At 42.6% G+C, this 19,317-nt stretch overlaps 1 protein-coding gene across 4 annotated transcripts in view; it reads right to left on the bottom strand.

Moving 5' to 3' along the window:
• LOC133538468 (hyccin 2-like) overlaps positions 1 to 19,317 on the bottom strand; it is a 118,737-nt gene extending 99,420 nt beyond the window's left edge. For 3 of the 4 annotated variants that reach the window (XM_061880110.1, XM_061880112.1, XM_061880109.1), the window contains exon 1: positions 19,144 to 19,316. The gene's annotated coding sequence lies outside the window, so the exon portion shown is untranslated. Of the gene's footprint in view, positions 1 to 19,143 lie in introns of all 4 variants that reach the window. The other variant, XM_061880111.1, reaches the window with a different exon arrangement.

A 19,317-nucleotide genomic window follows, 5' to 3' on the forward strand; every position in this document is an offset into this window, starting at 1 on the left:
AATGAATACTTTTTACATATTTTTGAGACTTAAAATATATATATATATATAGCTAATAAACAAGGACTAATTTATTTATAAAAGGGCTACTGAAACCCACGCAGTCTGACAGTTTATATATCAATGATGAAATATTAACATTGCAACACATGCCAATACGGCCGCTTTAGTTTACTAAATTGCAATTTTAAATTTTGCGCGGAAGTATCCTCCTAAAACGTCGCGGTATGATGACGCGTGCACGTGACGTCACGCATTGTAGAGGACATTTTGTTCCAGCACCGGTCAAAGCAATTCCACAGTATTATGGACATCTGTGTTGCTGAATCGTTTGCAATTTGCTCAATGAATAATGGAGACGTCAAAGAAGAAAGCTGTAGGTGGGAAGCGGTGTGTTGCGGCCACCTTTAGCAACACAAACACAGCCGGTGTTTCGTTGTTTACATTCCCGAAAGATGACGGTGAAGGTTTACTATGGAACGGAGCAGTCAAGAGAACACGGTTGGATTGGACCACACGCAAAAAATACAGTGTATTATGCAGCGATCATTTCGAAAGATCGTGTTTTGAAGAGGGTCCCTTGCGAAGGGCAGATAATAATAATAATAATAATAATAATAATAATGGATTAGATTTATATCGCGCTTTTCTATTGTTAGATACTCAAAGCGCTCACAGTGAAGTGGGAACCCATCATTCATTCACACCTGGTGGTGGTAAGCTACATCTGTAGCCACAGCTGCCCTGGGGTAGACTGACGGAGGCGTGGCTGCCAGTTTGCGCTTACGGCCCCTCCGACCACCACCAATCATTCATTCATCATTCATTCACCAGTGTGAGCGGCACCGGGGGCAAAGGGTGAAGTGTCCTGCCCAAGGACACAACGGCAGCGATTTGGATGTCCATAGGTGGGAAGCGAACCTGCAACCCTCAGGTTTTTGGCACGGCCGCTCTACCCACTACGCCATGCCGCCCCAAAGATATGGGCATCGCCACCACCCGTCGACTGGTGCTGAAGAAAGGTGCGGGGACGACATTCAGGTTGTACAGGTACGACCATATAATCTCACTAAAACACTAGTAACACAATAAGCAGATAAGGGATTTTCCAGAATTATCCGAGTAAAATTGTCTAATATCTGAATTGCTCCCACTGTATAGTCTTTTTTTCTCTAGTCCTTTTCACTCTCACTTTCCTCATCCACAAATCTTTCATCCTCGCTCAAATTAAAGGGGAAATCGTCGCTTTCTCGGTCTAAATCGCTCTCGCTGCTGGTGGCCATGATTGTAAATGTTCAGATGTGAGGAGCTCCACAACCCGTGACTTCACACGCACATCGTCTGCTACTTCCTGTACAGGCAAGGCTTTTTTATTAGCGACCAAAAGTTGCAAACTTTATCGTGGATGTTCTCTACTAAATCCTTTCAGCAAAAATATGGCAATATCGCGAAATGATCAAGTATGACACATAGAATGGACCTGCTATCCCCGTTTAAATAAGAACATCTCATTTCAGTAGGCCTTTAAATATGACAAGATAACATTCGCAAATCTTCCTTGCTTTTCTCACCAAATAATAAACTGAGTGTAAACACTAAACCAGAACTGGGCAATTATTTTGACTCGGGGGCCACATTTAGAGAAAAAAATGTGTCTGGGGGCCGGTATATCTATTTTCAGGCACACTAATACAAAACTTCACAATAATGTCTGATTGAATGCTAAAAATAATATAATAACGTAATGGAATTTTACATTTTTCTATGAAGGATAAAACACTGAATATTGACAAAATATGAACATCACACCCCCTTTCAATTGACATATTTTACAATCAAGTGAAACGCAACAAAAATTCAACAAACAGAGAAATATGAACGCAAAGGGTACAAAATAAACCCACCTACAATTTGATACATCTGATATACGACTAAGCTTTAAAACTTTGTTGTGAAAAGCTCCTTCTGCGTCTGTGGAAACGCTCCCCGCCCACACTGCTTGGTACCTCGTCTGAGCTGCTGTGACGTAGATGACCATAGTAACTAATTAGATTACCATAATAACTGGTATATCATCCATCAGCAACCATTGAAATGCTTTGTACCGTATTTTTCGTACTATAAGTCGCAGTTTTTTTTTCATAGTTTGGCCAGGGGTGCGACTTATACTCAGGAACGACTTATGTGTGAAATTATTAAAACATTACCGTAAAATATCAAATAAAATTATTTAGCTCATTCACGTAAGAGACTAGACCAGGGGTGGGCATTACGTCGATCGCGATCGACTGGTCGATCTCGGAGGGTGTGTCAGTCGATCTCAAGCCAGGCATTAAAAAATAGACATAAAAATGAGCAATCATCAATCATACCAAGACTTGACTTTCGTCAGTTGTTTGACATTCTCGGCAACCGAGGATCTTGTGAGATGACGCTGGCTGCTGCGAGCTCATATTGAAGAAAAAATCACTAACAGGGCGGACGCAGAGAAACACATTTTATTTCTAGAGACTCCGTACCTACTGTCAAAACTCTAAAGACCGACTGCACAGTTCCTGTCTTCACCATAAAAGACCTGTTTCATCCTGCCTGTGCTAACAAAATAAGAGTCTCAGAAAGCTAGCGTGCACAAGCTAGCAAGCTACGGAGTTTGATGCCAATGTATTTCTCCCCCGCCCTCAGTGACCGCTTTCTCACTTGCTTGCCCACCCGCACACTCACTGACGTCACTCACCTGCTGCCAGACATTAAAGGGCCACACACATATGCTACTCTCATAACAAAGTGTTTAAAAACCAGTATGCAAGTTGGACAAATGAGATGCCAAATCCAACCACTTTCATGTGGTATTGGACAGAAAGGAGGACTTTTTTTTTCCTCCATTTGAAAATGCGGACGTTATCAGCACCACTGTCTAATTCCAATCAATGCAAGTCATCAGAATCAGGTAATACACCAACTTATATTCTTGTCTTCATGAAAGAAAGGAATCTATGTGTGTTACACATGCTTGTATTATCATTAAACACCATTAACTTAACAAAAATATCTCTTTCATAAATAAATAAATATAAATTATAAATAGGAATGAGGTAGATCTCCTCGACTTGGTCAATTGAAAAGTAGCTCGCCTGCAGAAAAAGTGTGAGCGCCCCTGGACTAGACGTATAAGATTTCATGGGATTTATGGATTAGGAGTGACAGATAGTTTGGTAAACATATAGCATGTTCTATATGTTATAGTTATTTGAATGACTCTTACCATAATATGTTAGGTTAACATAGCAAGCACCTTCTCTGTTGGTTATTTATGCCTCATATAACGTACACTTATTCAGCCTGTTGTTCACTATTCTTTATTTATTTTAAATTGCCTTTCAAATGTCTATTCTTGGTGTTGGGTTTTATCAAATAAATTCCAGTGCGACGTACAGTATATATGGTTTTTTCCTTCTTTATTATGCATTTTCGGCAGGTGCGACATATATTCCGTTGTGATATATAATCCGAATAATACAGTAATTAGATAACCATAGTAACTAGTATATCATCCATAAGCGCAGATTCCAACCATTGAAATGCTTTGTATAGTTGAAGACTTACGGTCATTAGAAAACATGACTGCACATCATAATGGCAGCTACACTTTCCATCTTAAAGATCTACAAACCCCGTTTCCATATGAGTTGGGAAATTGTGTTAGATGTAAATATAAACGGAATACAATGATTTGCAAATCCTTTTCAACCCATATTCAGTTGAATATGCTACAAACACAACATGTTTGACGTTCAAACACATTACTAATGATTAATGTAACTATAGCTGAAAAAATAGTACAATAGCAATAGGAGACTATTCATCCCTGAACACCATGGAGTTCATGTAGGCTTAGTGATGCATTTACGTTATTATATCAACTATGACTCTTCATTTAACATCATGTCCTTTTTTGCTGCTTCAACACAGCTCAATCAACACTGTCCGTAACACACACACTCACACACCGCAAAATGTGCTAATGTTGCGCTAAAAGCTAATGAGCCTCCACCTCAAGCCAGGACTGCGAGTGAGCTATTCTATTCTATTTTCCTGAAGGAACTCTCCAGAAGGAATAAATGAAGTACTATCTAGAAGGTCAACAGGCTCATAGTGATGTTAATAGTAGTTGACTGAGGGGGTGTTATCATTTGGAGCGAGTACGCAGCCTTATGCTCACCTGCTAAACACCTATCTGCCCGACGCTGAAGCGCTGACTACATGCGCTCTGAATACGCACTGCTGATTGGCTTTTATCGCTATGGTTGTAACCAATCAGATGGTTGTGTGGGTGGGACAATGCTGGGTGCTGTGTAGGAGACAGAGGCAGAAAGCAGAGCAGCTGGTTAAGACTTTAGCTTAGCCGGCTACTTCATATGTTCGTGTGGAAACTCGTTCGGTACACCTACGAAAAGAACCGAAACCCCCATACCGAAATGGTTCAATACAAATACACGTACCGTTACACCACTACAAAACTATATATTTTTGATGATACAAAAATTATCGATATAACCTTTGTAGTATCGACCATTTACCGATACTGTACTTGCTATAGTTACTATCGATATTTGTTTAAATTCAGCCACATCGCAACCATTCTTTTACACATCGTGAAACCTGTTTTGTTTATATTTCAGTGCTCAATTTGGAGTATTTCTTGATCTTACTAGAAAAAGATAATCAAAAAGTGGGGGTTGTGGTGTGAATTTTACTGACAATCATCACACAAAGGCAGACCTAATACATGGCAAAGCCCTGAGTCATACGTAGTCTCCTGTCAAGCCTCTGCACGCAACCAGCCGAGAACGATTCCACTAGTGACTTTTTAAAAGAAGAACAGATTTGGAGGTGAAAAAAAAATATTACACAATCACAGAGGTTCTCGACAAAAAAATATTACACAATCACAGAGGTTCGTATGGAGTAAGGGGGCTGTCTAATCTGAGTAGTCTCGGAAAAAGAGTACCGTGTACTGTAGGGGGAAAGCAAAAGGGCCTTGAAGGGGAGCTGGACGCCTGTGATCCACTGAGGCTGTGGGGGCGAACCCAGTGGAAAACAGTCCCCGCTGCTAATCCATGTCAGGCTAATTACAGCTTTGATCCTTTGGGTGAGCGCATCGTCATAGGAGGGAGGGATCACACTGCACACTGGTACACATTGTTTTGGTTATATCGCGCTTGGTTAATGCACACACCTGTTTTACATTTGCAGTGATTTCTTCTAAGGAGGGCATATATTCAATTATTTGAATTATTTCATGTTCAGATTTCTGTGGAATTCATTGTCGTTATTTAGCAATTTGGGTAAAATGAAGTAGAAAGCCAAACTATGACCAGCAGAGGCAATATTGAATCAGTCTCAATGCTCAACTACTGGTAGTTTATTGGCTGAAGAAGAACAGCATTTTTGGTTTACACCAGACCTGGGCAAAATTAAGCCCGGGGGCAGCGTAAGGCCTGTTAAGCTTTTCGTTCTGGAACACCGGACTTTTCCGAAAAATTTTTTTTAGATCTTTAAGATGGAAAGTGTAGCTGCCATTAAAGGGGAACATCATCACCAAACCTATGCAAGCGTCAATATAGACCTTGATGGTGCAGAAAAAAGACCATGTATTTTTTAACCGATTTCCGAACTCTAAATGGGTGAATTTTGGCAAATTAAACGCCTTTCTGTTTATCGCTCTTTTAGCGATGACGTCAGAACGTGACGTCACCGAGGTAACACAGTCGCCATATTCATTTTCACACTACAAAAACCGGGTCTCAGCTCTGTTATTTTCCGTTTTTTCGACTATTTTTTGGAACCTTGGAGACATCATGCCTCGTGGGTGTGTTGTCGGAGGTTGTAACAACACTAACAGGGAGGGATTCAAGTTGCACCACTGGCAAGAAATCTGCCGCCAGACCCCCCATTAAATGTACCAGAGTGTCTTCACATTTGACCGGCGATGCTAAGACAGACATGGCACAGAGATGTATGGATAACCTGCAGATGCATTTGCAACCATTAAGTCAACGAAATCACAAAGGTGAGTTTTGTTCATGTTGTTGACTTATGTGCTAATCAGACATATTTGGTCACGGCATGACTGCCAGCTAATCGATGTTAACATGCTACGCTAATCGATGCTAAAATGCTATTTACGCTAGCTGTATGTACATTTGAAACTAGATACCCACATTTAATGCGAAACAAACGCTTACCAATCGACAGATTTAAGTTGCTCTAGTGTCACAAGATGTGAAAGTCCTGATCGTTTGGTCCGCACATTTTACCGGCGATGCTAATAAGGCAGCCATGCTATGGGCCACTTCATTAGGTACACCCACGCTATGGCCGAATAGCATCAATAGCTATTCGCTCAATAGCTTCAATTTCTTCTTCAATTTCGTTTTCGCTATCTGCCTCCATACTCCGACCATCTGTTTCAATACATGCGTAATCTGTCGAATCGCTTAAACCGCTGAAATCCGAGCTAATGTCGCTATATCTTGCTGTAGTAACCGCCATGTTGTTTGTATTGGCAGCCCTGTATGACGTCACAGGGAAATGGACAGTGGTTTCGAAGATAGTGAAAATAAGGCACTTTAAAGCTTTATTTAGGGATATTCCGGGACCGGTAAAATTTTGAAAAAAACTTCAAAAAATACAACAAGCCACTGGGAACTGCTTTGTATTGTTTTTAACCCTTTTGAAATTGTGATAATGTTCCCCTTTAAGATGTGCAGTGATGTTTTCTAATGTCCATAAGTCTTGAACTATACAACATTTCAATGGTTGGAATCCACGCTTTTGCATGATATTTTAGTGACTAGTGTTGTCCTGATACCAATATTATTTTGATATTTTTCGGTACTTTGATACTTTTCTAAATAAAGTGGACCAGAAAAAAATGCATTATTGGCTTTATTTTAACAAAAAATCTTAGGGTGTGGCGGACCGGTACTTTTCAGAGGCGGTATGGTACCGAATATGATTTATTAGTACCGCGGTACTATACTAATACCCGTATACCGTACAACCCTACTAGTTACTATGGTAATCTACATCACAGCAGGTCAGACGAGGCACCAAGCAGTGTGGGTGGGGAGCGTTTCCACAGAGTGTTTCCAGAGCCTGAAATGTGGGTGTCAGGGACAGACGTGGAAGGAGATTTTTTTACAAGAAAGTTCTAAAGCTTAGTGATCTTCCGAGGATGTTGTAGTCGTAATGATTTGTGCAGTCCTTTGAGACATTTGTGATTTGGGGCTATATAAATAAACATTGATTGATGTATCACATATATCAGATTGTAGATGTTTTTTACCCTTAACGTTCATATTTCGCTGAGTTTGTTGCATTTGGCGTGATTGTAAAATATGTCGATTGAGAGGGGGTGTGACGTTCAAATGTTCTCAATATTCAGGGTTTTATCGTTCTTAGAAAAAAAATTTATTCCATTCCGCTTTTAAGGCGGTCTGTCATAACATTTCTAGCATTCAATCAGACTTTATTGTGAGGTTTTGTATCAGTTTTCCTAAAAATAGATATACCGGCCCCCAGACACGATTTTTTCTCTAAATTTGCCCACCCCACAAGTCAAATTAATTGCCCAGGCCTGGCCTACACCAAAACTGTCTGAACCTCAAATTTAAAGGATGTGGGGGTCAACTTCATAATTTTTGTGCATTAAAGACGCTAAAAGCTAGAGTTGAAAATCTTTTGGAATCTCATGATTCGATTACAAATGTGATTCAGGAGCGACGATTCGATTAAAAATCGTTTATTGATTCATCTTTAATTTATGTATATTAATGGAAACCCTTTAGTATGGTGAACATATTCACCATTAATTAAAGTAACAACAATTTAATTTACCGTTATTTGGACACTAGGGGAACATATAAGGGTTAATAATAATAATATTAATAATATATTTTATTTGTAAAAAAGCCCTTTACGTTGAGCAAACAACCTCAAAGTGCCACAGTGTAAAAAAATATTAATAATAATAATAACAAAAAGATAATAAAAATGCCATCCATCATCCATCCATCATCTTCCGCTTATCCGAGGTCGGGTCGCGGGGGCAACAGCCCAAGCAGGGAAACCCAGACTTCCCTCTCCCCAGCCACTTCGTCTAGCTCTTCCCGGGGGATCCCGAGACGTTCCCAGGCCAGCCGGGAGACATAGTCTTCCCAACGTGTCCTGGGTCTTCCCCGTGGCCTCCCACCGGTTGGACGTGCCCTAAACACCTCCCTAGGGAGGCGTTCGGGTGGCATCCTGACCAGATGCCCGAACCACCTCATCTGGCTCCTCTCGATGTGAAGGAGCAGCGGCTTTACTTTGAGTCCCTCCCGGATGGCAGAGCTTCTCACCCTATCTCTAAGGGAGAGCCCCGCCACACGGCGGAGGAAACTCATTTCGGCCGCTTGTACCCGTGATCTTATCCTTTCGGTCATGACCCAAAGCTCATGACCATAGGTGAGGATGGGAACGTAGATCGACCGGTAAATTGAGAGCTTTGCCTTCCGGCTCAGCTCCTTCTTCACCACAACGGATCGGTACAACGTCCGCATTACTGAAGACGCCGCACCGATCCGCCTGTCGATCTCACGATCCACTCTTCCCTCACTCGTAAACAAGACTCCTAGGTACTTGAACTCCTCCACTTGGGGCAGGGTCTCCTCCCCAACGCGGAGATGGCACTCCACCCTTTTCCGGGCGAGAACCATGGACTCGGACTTGGAGGTGCTGATTCTCATTCCGGTCGCTTCACACTCGGCTGCGAACCGATCCAGCGAGAGCTGAAGATCCCGGTCAGATGAAGCCATCAGGACCACATCATCTGCAAAAAGCATAGACCTAATCCTGCGGTCACCAAACCGGAACCCCTCAACGCCTTGACTGCGCCTAGAAATTCTGTCCATAAAAGTTATGAACAGAATCGGTGACAAAGGACAGCCTTGGCGGAGTCCAACCCTCACTGGAAATGTGTCCGACTTACTGCCGGCAATGCGGACCAAGCTCTGGCACTGATCGTACAGGGAACGGACCGCCACAATAAGACAGTCCGATACCCCATACTCTCTGAGCACTCCCCACAGGACTTCCCGAGGGACACGGTCGAATGCCTTCTCCAAGTCCACAAAGCACATATAGACTGGTTGGGCAAACTCCCATGCACCCTCAAGAACCCTGCCGAGAGTATAGAGCTGGTCCACAGTTCCACGACCAGGACGAAAACCACACTGTTCCTCCTGAATCCGAGGTTCGACTATCCGACGTAGCCTCCTCTCCAGTACACCTGAATAAACCTTACCGGGAAGGCTGAGGAGTGTAAATAATAAAAATGTATAAAATATAAATCTAGAAACAGCCCAATAACTAGAACCAGCAAGCATGTCTATAAAAAGCCTTATTTTTTTTTTTAAATATGGGTTTTTAAGCCTTTTTTAAAAGCATCCACAGTCTGAGGTGCCCTCAGGTGGTCAGGGAGAGCATTCCACAGACTGGGAGCAGCGGAGCAGAAAGCCCAGTCTCCCATAATTCGTAACTTTGTCCGTGGAGGTTGGAGGAGGTTAAGGTTACTAATAAGCAATAATTCTGAGGTTATTGAGGCAAGACTCTCAGTTAATGGCTTACTTGTTGTATAATAAGGCCATGCAGAATAGGGCATTAATAAGTACAAAATAATGACTAATTAAGAGCCGATAAGTTATTAATCTGCATTTAATAAGCAACTAATTAATGGTGAATGTGTTCCCCATACTAAAGTGTTACCATATTAATGCAGTTTTACATTTCTTTTTGTTTCTCCATATCAGCGTTTCACACTTGCAACTTTAAAAAAAACAGTGCATTTGTAAAAAGAAACTAAAATTAATAAAGAAATGAATTCCCACATTTATCAAATTACTAGAAACGGGTGCAAAACTGGAACATAAGAGCCCCAAAATAAAGGAGCTGGTCGGACCTCTTGGTAAAGAGGCTCTCTGCAGTCAGACACATTTTTAGAGCTCTCTGCATTACTTTATTTACAACAAATAAATCGATTATCGACTGACGTTTATTAATCAATTTTATAATCGTCCATGTCCTAATTGCGATGCATCTAAAAATTTACTATTTTCCCTACCTCGACTGAAAACTAATTCAATATTGGACAATATCTGCTAACCCAGGGGTCGGGAAACTTTTTGGTTGAGAGAGCCACAAAACCAAATATTTCAAAATGTATTTCCGTAAGAGCCATATATATTTTTTTACACTGAACACAAATAAACGTGTGCATTTTTAAGTAAGACCAACATTTCTAGAGTATAACAGGTCTCTTGTTCTTTGTAATAACATTGTTATTCTGAAGCTAACTGTGGAGGGGGCGTGGCCTGCCGGCCTGCAGTGAACTGGGGTGTGCCAGGACCGGCCTCTGAATAAGCGACAGGTGCGTAGACGGCCCACCTGGGCCTTGTTATCTAATCACCTGTCGCTCTGTTATAAGCAGCAGCCAGGAACAGAGACGGGGTTGGGGCTGGAGCGCGAGCGAAAACTGAAAGACTTATTGAAAAATAAAACAATATTGTAACCCTGAAACAGGCTCTCATGTCTGTGCTTAGTGGTCTGAAGAACACCCAGGAGGGAAAGCCCCATACTAACCAATAATAAATAAAATACTTCTTATCATTAGCGTAACTTCTTGAACAGGTGCGGTAGAAAAATGGATGGATGGATTAAAAATGCATGAGAATGTTTTATATTTTGAACATTATTTTTAACACTGTGATTACAAGTGGAATTATTCATTACGTATTGTGTTAAGCAATGTCAGCTAAGATTTATCCGAGAGCCAGATGCAGTCATCAAAAGAGCCACATCTGGCTCCCGAGCCATAGGTTTCCTACCCCTGTGCTAAGCTATCTGAACAAAACATCTAAGCTTTGTTTTATAGGTGACAAAGCAAATTAGTGGAATATCTGATTTAACTTCCTAATAAGGAATTAATTTTGTTTTTAGAAGAAGCAGAGGGTCAACAAAAAATTAGCAGACAAAACAGTATATTATAACCATCATTTCAAGATAACGATTTGAATATACAGTGGTACTTTGGGATAGAAATGTAATAGGTTCTGTACAGCACAACTCGTGTTGCATAACAGTGCCGTCCATGGAAATTAATTACAATCAATTTGAATCTGTGCTTGCCCTCCAAAACACCACAAATATAACATGCAACATGCCTTTCAAATTAGAAAAAAATACTTTTAGATGAGATGTTTTGTAAGAAAACAAATACAATAGAATGTATGATACAAACCCTGTTTCCACATGAGTTAGGAAATTGTGTTAGATGTAAATATAAACAGAATACAATGATTTGCAAATCATTTTCAACCCATATTCAGTTGAATATGCTACAAAGACAACATATTTTGCAAATAATCATTAACTTTAGAATTTCATGCCAGCAACACGTGACAAAGAATTTGGGAAATGTGGCAACAAATACTGATAAAGTTGAGGAATGCTCATCAAACACTTATTTGGAACATCCCACAGGTGTGCAGGCTGATTGGGAACAGGCGGGTACCATGATTGGGTATAAAAACAGCTTCCCAAAAAATGCTCAGTCTTTCACAAGAAAGGATGGGGCGAGGTACACCCCTTTGTCCACAACTGCGTGAGCAAATAGTCAAACAGTTTAAGAACAACGTTTCTCAAAGTGCAATTGCAAGAAATTTAGTGATTTCAACATCTACGCTCCATAATATCATCAAAAGGTTCAGAGAATCTGGAGAAATCACTCCACGTAAGCGGCATGGCCGGAAACCAACATTAAATGACCGTGTTTTGTTTGAAGGCCTAATATAAATGAAAAACTTTGTGCTTTTTTTGAAAAGCGGAGGCTACTGGAATATTTAAAAAATGTCAATATTCAATAAAAAATTACTTTATTTGAAAAACATGTCTAAATATTTTTTCTAGGCTATTTATGCAATATTTAAAAAATTGTGAAAAACTGCATTCATTATTCGGTATTCGATCAAGCGTTTAAATTTTATTCGGCTTCGGCCACAAATTTTCATTTCGGTGGATCCCTAAAAGGGATATTATTACTCACATTGTTGAAATATTTAAAAAAAATTTAACAACCACCTAAATGTACTTCATATACGACCCCAGCACAAGTAAAGAGTCAATTTCCAAATCCTGTAAATCACAGGTACCATTTAGCAATGACACACTAACAATACACATCCAAATCCTACACATGGAGACAGATTAACTGGGTAATTGGGAGTTTCTGTTCTAAAATAGACCACTGCTCTCGTGATAGTCCCAAAACACAGAGCGCCAGAGATGAGAGAGAGGGATGAGGGGAATAAAGGGACTATGATGATGATGGAGCAAAAGCAGCAGATGGCATGGCATCAGCTCTGTATCTTTGCCAATGATGCCATTATTTGAGGAAAGTGGCAAAGCAAAACTGAAAGGGGGAAATGAATGAAAGTCATTATTGTAAAGAGAGTTGTTGGCTTAAGTGCTTTGGAAACCAAACTACTGTCCTTCACTAAAATGCTAATCAATCATGTTTCCATCTATCAAAACATCCAGTTTCAACCCCTTGTTCCTCTCAGGATCACAGGGGGGGGGCTGCTGGAGCGGATCCCAGCTGCATTCGGGTGGAAGGCGGTGTGCACACTCCACAACAGGGGTAGGGAACCAATGGCTCTAGAGCCAGATGTGGCTCTTTTGATGACTTCATCTGGCTCTCAAGATAAATCTTAGCTGACATTGCTTAACACGATAATCCATTTTCCATCCATTTTTTCTACCGCTTATTCCCTTTCGGGGTCGCGGGGGGCGCTGGCGCCTATCTCAGCTACAATCGGGCAGAAGGCGGGGTACACCCTGGACAAGTCACCGCCTCATCGCAGGGCCAACACAGATAGAGAGACAACATTCACACACTAGGGCCAATTTAGTGTTGCCAATCAACCTATCCCCAGGTGCATGTCTTTGGAAGTGGGAGGAAGCCGGAGTACCCGTAGGGAACCCACGCATTCACGGGGAGAACATGCAAACTCCACACAGAAAGATCCCGAGCCTGGATTTGAACCCAGGACTGCAGGACCATCGTATTGTGAGGCAGACGCACTAACCCCTCTGCCACCGTGAAGCCCGCTTAACACGATAATGAATAATTCATCCAACGCCCTTGACGCGAATCCCTTAGGGGTGATGGACAACTGGGCAGTGTCTGAAGAGCTGCAGCCCGCCACCATAGCCCCCCCACTCCCTCCCCTCTGTTGCAAGTCTGGAGATGTATGTTGTGATACGTATACATGCTTTGCTCTGGAGCTTTTTTCTCTCCCCATAGCTGTTCTATGACCCTAAACACTGTTTGTTTCCATCCATCCATTTTCTACCGCTTATTCCCTTTCGGGGTCGCGGGGGGCGCTGGCGCCTATCTCAGCTACAATCGGGCGGAAGGCGGGGTACACCCTGTTTGTCTAATCAAATCAATCAGTCAATCAACAAAGTTGTGTTGTACTTGGGCAATAACAATACTTACCTACCTACATAATTACGCTGGTAACTACAGTGTCAAAATATCCGCTTTCTACCACACCTGTTCAAGAAGTCGCATTCATGATAAGAAGTATTTGATTTATTATTGGTTAGCTTCAGAATAACAATGTTATTAAAAAGAATAGGAGACCTACAATACTCTAAAAATGTTGGTCTTACTAAAAAAATGCTGGCATTTAGTTACATTCATTGTTAAAAACTATTATATGGCTCTCACGGAAATACATTTTAAAATATTTGGCTTTCATGGCTCTCTCAGCCTAAAAGGTTCCCGACCCCTGCTCCACAAGGTGCCCCACACACACACCTCGCAAAAAGTATTGCGAGATCTCGCAAAACATTTCTTTTCCCTCCATGACCCCCTTATGACAGGGGTCTCAACACGCAGCAGGCGGGCCAAATGCGACCCGCGAGACGTTATTTTGCGGCCCGCACCTTGATAACACAATTTAATGTTATTACGACCGGTGAGTTTCATATGAATGACACTTGACGGCGTCATACTTGCCAACCCTCCAAATTTTCCCAAGACTCCCGAATTACAGGGCAACCATCAAATCAGTCGATTTTCACCCAAACAACAATGTTCAGGGGGTGCCGTAATGGCACTGCCTTTAGCGCTGTCTACAACATGTACAAACAGCGTGCCCCGCCCAGTCAGAAGTTGTATCTGACTTTTGAACACACACATAAGTGACTGCAAGACATACTTGATCGACAGCCATACAGGTCACACTGAGGGTGGCCGTATAAAAAACTGTTACAAATATGCGCCACACTGTGAACCCACACCTAACAAGAATGACAAACACATTTCGGGAGAATATCCGCACCGTCACCGTAACACAACATAAACACAACAGAACAAATACCCAGAATCCCATGCAGCCCTAACTCTTCCGGGCTACAATATACACCCTCGCTACCACCAAACCCCGCCCCCCACACATTAAACCCACCCCCCCGCCCCTCTCCGTGCGTCGGTTGAGGTGGTATATATTGTAGCGTCGTGGGAAGAAATATGGGCACAAGAGGTAATAAAGGAAAAACTAACAATTGAAATATTGAAATAAAAATAATAAGCAATCCAGTACAATAAACAAAACACTATTGAAATACAAAATACTGTACAACATACAGAACAAGACAAGAGTACCGAAGTAATAAATAACAATCAATGTCGGACGTATTGCACTGGAAAGGTAATATTGCACAGTACGGTGTTAGGGTAGGATATTGTATATTTATGTTGCGTTACGGTGCGGATGTTCTCCCGAAATGTGTTTGTCATTCTTGTTTGGTGTGGGTTCACAGTGTGGCGTATATTTGTAAAGTTGTTTATACGGCCACACTCAGTGTGACCTGTATGGCTGTTGACCAAGTATGCGTCGCATTCACTTACGTGTGTCTGCAGAAACCTCATACAACACGTGGCCGGGGCGGCACACTGTTTGTATGATGAAAAGGCGGTCGCGATGACCTGTTTATATATCAATGATGAAATATTAACATTGCAACACATCCCAATACGGCCGGGTTAGTTTACTAAATTGCAATTTTCCATCCATCCATTTTCTACCGCTTATTCCCTTTCGGGGTCGCGGGGGGCGCTGGCGCCTATCTCAGCTACAATCGGGCGGAAGGCGGGGTACACCCTGGACAAGTCGCCACCTCATCGCAGGGCCAACACAGATAGACAGACAACATTCACACTCACATTCACACACTAGGGACCATTTAGTGTTGCCAATCAACCTATCCCCAGGTGCATGTATTTGGAGGTGGGAGGAGCCTATCCCCAGGTGCATGTCTTTGGAAGTGGGAGGAAGCCGGAGTACCCGGAGGGAACCCACGCATTCACGGGGAGAATATGCAAACTCCACACAGAAAGATCCTGAGCCTGGATTCGAACCCAGGACTGCAGGACCTTCGTAATGTGAGGCAGACGCACTAACCCCTCTGCCACCGTGAAGCCCATTATTACTAAATTTTACTAAATTGCAATTTTAAATTGCAATTTATATCCTCATCCACAAATCTTTCATCCTCGCTCCAATTAATGGGAAAATTGTTGCTTTCTAGGTCAGAATTGCTTGCGCTGCTAGTGTCTATGATTGTAAACTAAACTTGTGACGTTATTGGTTGGAGCGGACATTTTATCCCAGCACCGCTCACGGCTAAAAGTCGTCCGATTTCATCGCATAATTACACAGTATTCTGGGCATCTGTGTTGCTGAATCTTTTGCAATTTGTTCAATTAATAATGGAGAATATAAAGAAGAATACATTTGGTGGAAAGCGGTGGATTTCGGCCGGCTGTAGCAACACAAACACAGCCGGTGTTTGTTTGCTGTGAAGCTTTAATATAGAACAGAGCGGTCAAGCGAACATGTTTCTCTACCACATGTCAACCGGCAGGTTTTGGTGAGAAAATTGTGGTAATAAGTTGGCTCTTACCGTAAACATGAGCGGAGCTCGTGTCGTTCTTCCTGCAGCAGCTGTGACTTTTTTGGCTCCTCCATGGCTTCACTCAGAGACACTGGCGGTCCCCATACCCCTCCGACTTTCAGGTATGACTTTATAATCTCACTAAAACACTAGTAACACAATAATCAGATAAGGGATTTTCCAGAATTATCCTAGTAAATGTGTCTAATAACATCTGAATCGCTCCTGCCCTCGTCTATTTTTTTTTCCTTTTTTCCTTCTAGTCCTTCACTCTCACTATCCTCATCCACAAATCTTTCATCCTCGCTCCAATTAATGGGGAAATTGTTGCTTTCTAGGTCAGAATTGCTTGCGCTGCTAGTGTCTATGATTGTAATCGATGTGCAGATGTGAGGAGCCCTCACACCGGTGACGTCACGCGCTCATCGGCCTCTACTTCCGGTACAGGCAAGGCTTTTTTATTAGCAACCAAAAGTTGCGAACTTTATCGTCGATGTTATCTACTAAATCCATTCAGCAAAAATATGGCAATATCGCGAAATGATCAAGTATGACACATAGAATGGACCTGCTATCCCCGTTTAAATAAGAACATCTCATTTCAGTAGGCCTTTAAAGGGGAACATTATCAGCAGACCTATGCAAGCGTCAATATATACCTTGATGGTGCAGAAAAAAGACCATATATTTTTTTAACCGATTTCCGAACTCTAAATGGGTGAATTTTGGCAAATTGCTCTGGAGGCGATGACGTCAGAACGTGACGTCACCGAGGTAATACAGTCGCCATTTTCATTTTCTACACATTACACACAAGGGGCTCAGCTCTGTTACTTTCCGTTTTTTCGACAATTTTTGGAACCTTGGAGACATCATGCCTCGACGGTGTGTTGTCGGAAGGTGTAACAACACTAACAGGGAGGGATTCAAGTTGCATTGAAGATGCGAAAGTGTCTGCCGCCAGACCCCCATTGAATGTACCAAAGTGTCTCCACATTTTAGCGGCGATGCTAAGACAGACATGGCACAGAGATGTATGGATAACCTGCAGATGCATTTGCAATGATAAAGTCAACGAAATCACAAAGGCGAGTTTTGTTGATGTTGACTTATGTGCTAATCAGACATATTTGGTCGCGGCGTAACTGCCAGCTAATCGATGCTAACATTCTATGCTAATTGATGCTAACATGCTACGCTAATCGATGCTAACATGCTATTTACCGGCGGTGCTAAAGCAGACATGGCACAGAGATGTATGGATAACCTGCAGATGCATTTGCAATGATAAAGTCAACGAAATCACAAAGGCGAGTTTTGTTGATGTTGACTTATGTGCTAATCAGACATATTTGCTCGCGGCGTGACTGCCAGCTAATCGATGCTAACATGCTATTTACTGGCGGTGCTAAAGCAGACATGGCACAGAGATGTATGGATAACCTGTAGATGCATTTGCAACGATAGTCAAAGAAATCACAAAGGTGAGTTTTGTTGATGTTGACTGCCAGCTAATCGATGCTAACATGCTATGCTAATCGATGCTAACATGCTATTTACTGGCGGTGCTAAAGCAGACATGGCACAGAGATGTATGGATAACCTGCAGATGCATTTGCAACTATATTACGTTTCCTTCCACCCACATTTAATGCGAAACAAACACTTACCAATTGACGGATTTAAGTTGCTCCATCATCACAAAATGCGAAAGTCCTGATCGTTTGGTCCGCACATTTTACCGGCGATGCTAACGCAGCTATTTGGCCATGCTATGGCTATGAATAGCGTCAACAGCTATTCGCTCAATAGTTTCAGTTTCTTCTTCAATACTTTCATACTCCAACCATCTGTTTCAATACATGCGTAATCTGTTGAATCGCTTAAGTCGCTGAAATCCGAGTCTGAATCCGAGCTAATGTCGCTATATCTTGCTGTGGTATTCCCATTGTTTGTTTACATTGGCAGCGCTGTGTGACGTCACAGGGAAAAGAATAGGCTTCACGGTGGCAGAGGGGTTAGTGCGTCTGCCTCACAATACGAAGTTCCTGCAGTCCTGGGTTCAAATCCAGGCTCGGGATCTTTCTGTGTGGAGTTTGCATGTTCTCCCTGTGAATGCGTGGGTTCCCTCCGGGTACTCCGGCGTTCTCCCACTTCCAAAGACATGCACCTGGGGATAGGTTGATTGGCAACACTAAATTGGCCCTAGTGTTGTCTATCTATCTGTGTTGGCCCTGTGATGAGATGGCGACTTGTCCAGGGTGTACACCGCCTTCCGCCAGATTGTAGCTGAGATAGGCGCCAGCGCCCCCCCGCGACCCCAAAAGGGAATAAGAGGTAGAAAATGGATGGGATGGATGGAAATTAATAGTGGTTTCGAAGATAGCGAAAATAAGGCACTTTAAAGCTTTATTTAGGGATATTCCGGGACCGGTAAAATTTTGGAAAAAAAATTAAAAAATACAACAAGCCACTGGGAACTGATTTTTATTGTTTTTAACCCTTTAAAAATTGTGATAATGTTCCCCTTTAAGTTTCCACGCTTTACTTTGTACCTCTTGCTTGTCCTAACAGAATTGCTATTGTGACATCCAGTGGACACATTCAGAACAGCAGTTTCTTTCATTAAAAAAAATAAAATGTAACTCATTTTGATACTTGGCAAACTCATCAGGCGGGCCGAATTAAACCTGTTGGCGGGTCTGATCCGGCCCACGGGCCGTATGTTTGACTCCCCTGCCCTAAAGGGACCCGTGAGTAGTTAATCTATTAAAAACATTAAAAACGACTCCAATTCCTCAAAGCCACGTTTCAAACTGCTAGCTACCGCGGCTCGGCGCTCCAGCGGGGAAACAAACGTCCTCCGTCTCGGTCGTGACCAGGCCGGCTACTTCCTGACCCTCACCGTCGGTGTGGCAATGAAGGCTCGGTAGTCCAACCCCCGACACGCGGGCGTTTACACTTCCATGCCACGTACTTACAAAAAAAAAAAAAAACGCTTCCCGCGGCTACCCTTGAAGGCGCCACACGGTGGTCCGAGCCCGCACTTATAACAGCGGCAACACGGAAGCGTCGTAGACCTACCTGAAGTGAAGCTGGCGGCCGCGGCGGAAGAGAGCTTGTGTCGGAGGAGGGCGGTCACCGCGGTCCAGCAGCTCGCCTCACGCGGACGCCTGTGAGTGTGTGACGGACGGCGGGCAGCAGCGCCTCCGTATACATAATATACACCGCAATGGGGATGCAGCACCGCGCCGCCCT

This window comes from Nerophis ophidion, linkage group LG19 (genome assembly GCF_033978795.1).
Source record: "Nerophis ophidion isolate RoL-2023_Sa linkage group LG19, RoL_Noph_v1.0, whole genome shotgun sequence".
NCBI lineage: Eukaryota > Metazoa > Chordata > Actinopteri > Syngnathiformes > Syngnathidae > Nerophis > Nerophis ophidion.